Here is a 3,250-nt window from a genome sequence, read left to right as displayed (position 1 = left end):
ATTTTATTTATTATTCATTTATTTAGAGAGAAGGCACTGAGAGCTGAGCCCACTTTGGGGCTCCATCTCATCATCCTGAGATCAGGGACCCTGCTGAAATCAAAGAGTTGGACGCTTAATCGACTGAGCCACCCAGGTGCCCCTGAACATAACAAACTTGAGAAAAATTTTCATTACCATAAATTCCTGGAAGTGGAATTTTTAGATCAAAGAATACGCATGTTTTACAATTTTATAGATCAGTTAAGTAAGTTATTTTATGTAGCTACAAAGGAATGTAGCTTTTTAAAACAATGGTTTTATTTATTTATTTGACAGAGAGACAGTGAGAGAGGGAACACAAGCAGGGGGAGTGGGAGAGGGAGAAGCAGACTCCTCACTGAGTAGGGAGCCCAGTGCAGGGCTGGATCCCAGGACCCTGGAGTCATGGAGCTGAGCCGAAGGCAGATCCTTAACGACTAAGCCACCCACACGCCCCTGGAATGCAGCTCTTAAAAAGAGTAAGTTGTTGGGGCGCCTGGGTGGCTCAGTGGGTTAAGCCTCTGCCTTCAGCTCAGGTCATGATCTCAGGGTCCTGGGATCGAGCCCTGCATCGGGGCTCTCTGCTCAGTGGGGAGCCTGCTTCTCCCTCTCTCTCTGCCTACTTGTGATCTGTCAAATAAATAAATAAAATATTTTTAAAAAAGAATAAGTTGAATCTATAAATACTGATATTTTTAAATGTCCATAGTATATTATTAAATTGAAAAGGAGTTGCTTAGCAGTATAAAATCCCTTTAACGTTTATATAGAGATGTTAGTATTTCAGGGAGGAAAATGTGGAAGAATATATGTCAAACAGTGGTTGACTCATTTATCGAAGTCAAAGATTCCTTTTTAAATTATATACATAATGCATGGATAAATATTTCTTGTAAAAATAAATTAATACAGATATACAAACACTTGTACTCAAATGTTCAATCTTATTCATAAAGCCCAATTTTTTTTAATTTTTAAAAAGATTGTATTTATTTATTTCACAGAGAGAGACAGTGAGAGAGGGAACACAGGCAAGGGGAGTGGGAGAGGGAGAAGCAGGCTTTCAGCAAGCAAGAAGCCCAATGCGGGGCTTAATACCAGGACCCTGGGATTATGACCTAAGCTGAAAGCAGACACTTAATGACTGAGCCACTGAGGCACTCCAAAGCTCAATACTTTAAACAATCCAAAGTCTATGAATTGGTGAATTGGTGAATGCATAAAAGAAACTGTGGTATATCCATATAGTGGGATACTAGTCAGTAGTGAAAAAGAACAAAATATTGATACACGCCATAACATAGATGAATCTCAAAATCATTATGCTAGGGGGGAAAAAAGCTATCCACAAAAGACTACATATTGTATGATTTCATTTATATGAGATTTTGGCAAGGGCAAAGCTATTGTGACGGATCAGTGTTTGGCCAAGGGCTGGGGGTGAGGGAAGAGGATGAGTACAAAGGAGCGTAAGGGAACTTTCGGGGTTAATAGAAATGATTGCTATCATGATTATGGTGCTGGCTATGCTACTGTACACACTTGCTTATATTCACATAATTGTACCGTTAAAATTGGTGAATTTTACTGCATTTCAACAAAAGCAAAATGTTTAAAGTACAGATTAAGTTCTTCTGATTACTGCACCAAAACCAGGTTCCATTACTTCCTGGGAAGGCCTCCTCCTGCCTCCAAACAGGTTAAGCAGGTAACGACCATCCCTATTGCAGATGCTACTTAAAAATTCTTGTTCTGCATTTACAGACACAGACTCAAATACCCAAAGGAAATCTACATTATTATACTGTTTTACAGTACTTAGTCATTATTTGGCGTGTTCCACTTACTGTATCTTGGAGAACTTTTCATCAGAATTTATAATTCTACAATATTCTAACTTCTGATAGTATTACGTTGTATGGATATAATATAGTTTAGTCAGCCATCCCCTCTATCACTCAACCATATTTGAATATCACGGTGTGCCAACTCCAGGAAATATAACGGCATACAGAAATGGCATACGTTTTCAGACAAGTGGGGTAGGGAGGAAGACTCAATAATATATTTGAAGGGGTGCCTGGATGGCTCAGTGGGTTGAGCCTCTTGCCTGTGGCTCAGGTCATGGTCTCCAGGTTCTCAGATCAAGCCCCGCATTGGGCTCTCTGCTCAGCGGGAAGCCTGCTTCCCCTCTCTCTCTGCCTGCCTCCCTGCCTGCTTGTGCTCTCTCCGTCAAATAAATAAATAAAATATTTTTTAAAAATGTGAAATTTAAACTGTTAAAAGTGGTTGTGATTCTTTGAGCCTGAGTAATTCATCTAGAGAAATCAAGAAAGTATTTCCCAAGACAGTTAAAATTTTTAATTAGATCTTAAGGTTGGGTGATAATGACTTAACTAAGGTAGGGGTATAGGTAGGGCGAGCTACTAACTTTGAACTGCACCAACGGTATAAAGGAAATATGGGGATATGGAGGAAATTACGGGGAATGTGCTTTAAAAAAATTTTTTTACAAGATGTATACCTCATTTTGTAATCAGAAAAACATTAAGATGATAAATATTTTTAGAACGAGGCTTTCCACTTTCTTAACATAAGGAATTAAGTTTTCCATGCTTCAGGGAGAGAAATGATAAAAGAAACGCAATCCTTCCTCGGCTTCCTTAAAAAGCTGCACTAGTCAATGACCATTATATCGGAGCTCTCTTGTTTTGACACACGATTAGGGATATTCAGTATGACCCGGAACGGACGGCTCAACGCGCCTCGGCCACAGCCTCTATGTCTGCACAACTTTTAACCACTTATCTCCTGGGAAAACAAGGCCCATCTTCACCTCTCCACCAGGCCAAGTGTCTGCTGCCGCGCAGGAAACGTGTACCGTCGTGGACCGGGAAATCCCCAACGCGCGTAGCATTTAAGAGTAGGACGCTCAAAGGGCAGGAGGTACCCGGCTTCACTTCCTAACCCACAATGCACAGAGCGCCTTTCCGGAAGTAAGGACTACAACCTCCTGGATGTATTTATCCGGGCGGAAGCGTTTCGCCTAGAATCTGATTGGACGTGACCAACCGAAGCATTGTGGGACTTCGTCCGTCTCCCAGTACGCATGTGCTAGTTGACTTCGCCGCGCTGGTCCACGCCCGGGAGGAGACGGCGGCAGGAGGATCACGTCGGCGGAACTGGCCTATCCTTTTCGTGCGCAGGCGCAGTGGTTCGGCCAGCACCG

This window comes from Lontra canadensis, unplaced genomic scaffold, assembly GCF_010015895.1.
Source record: "Lontra canadensis isolate GAN:19392208 unplaced genomic scaffold, GSC_riverotter_1.0 scaffold35, whole genome shotgun sequence".
NCBI classification, from domain to species: Eukaryota; Metazoa; Chordata; class Mammalia; order Carnivora; family Mustelidae; genus Lontra; species Lontra canadensis.
This window is presented reverse-complemented; position numbering follows the sequence as displayed.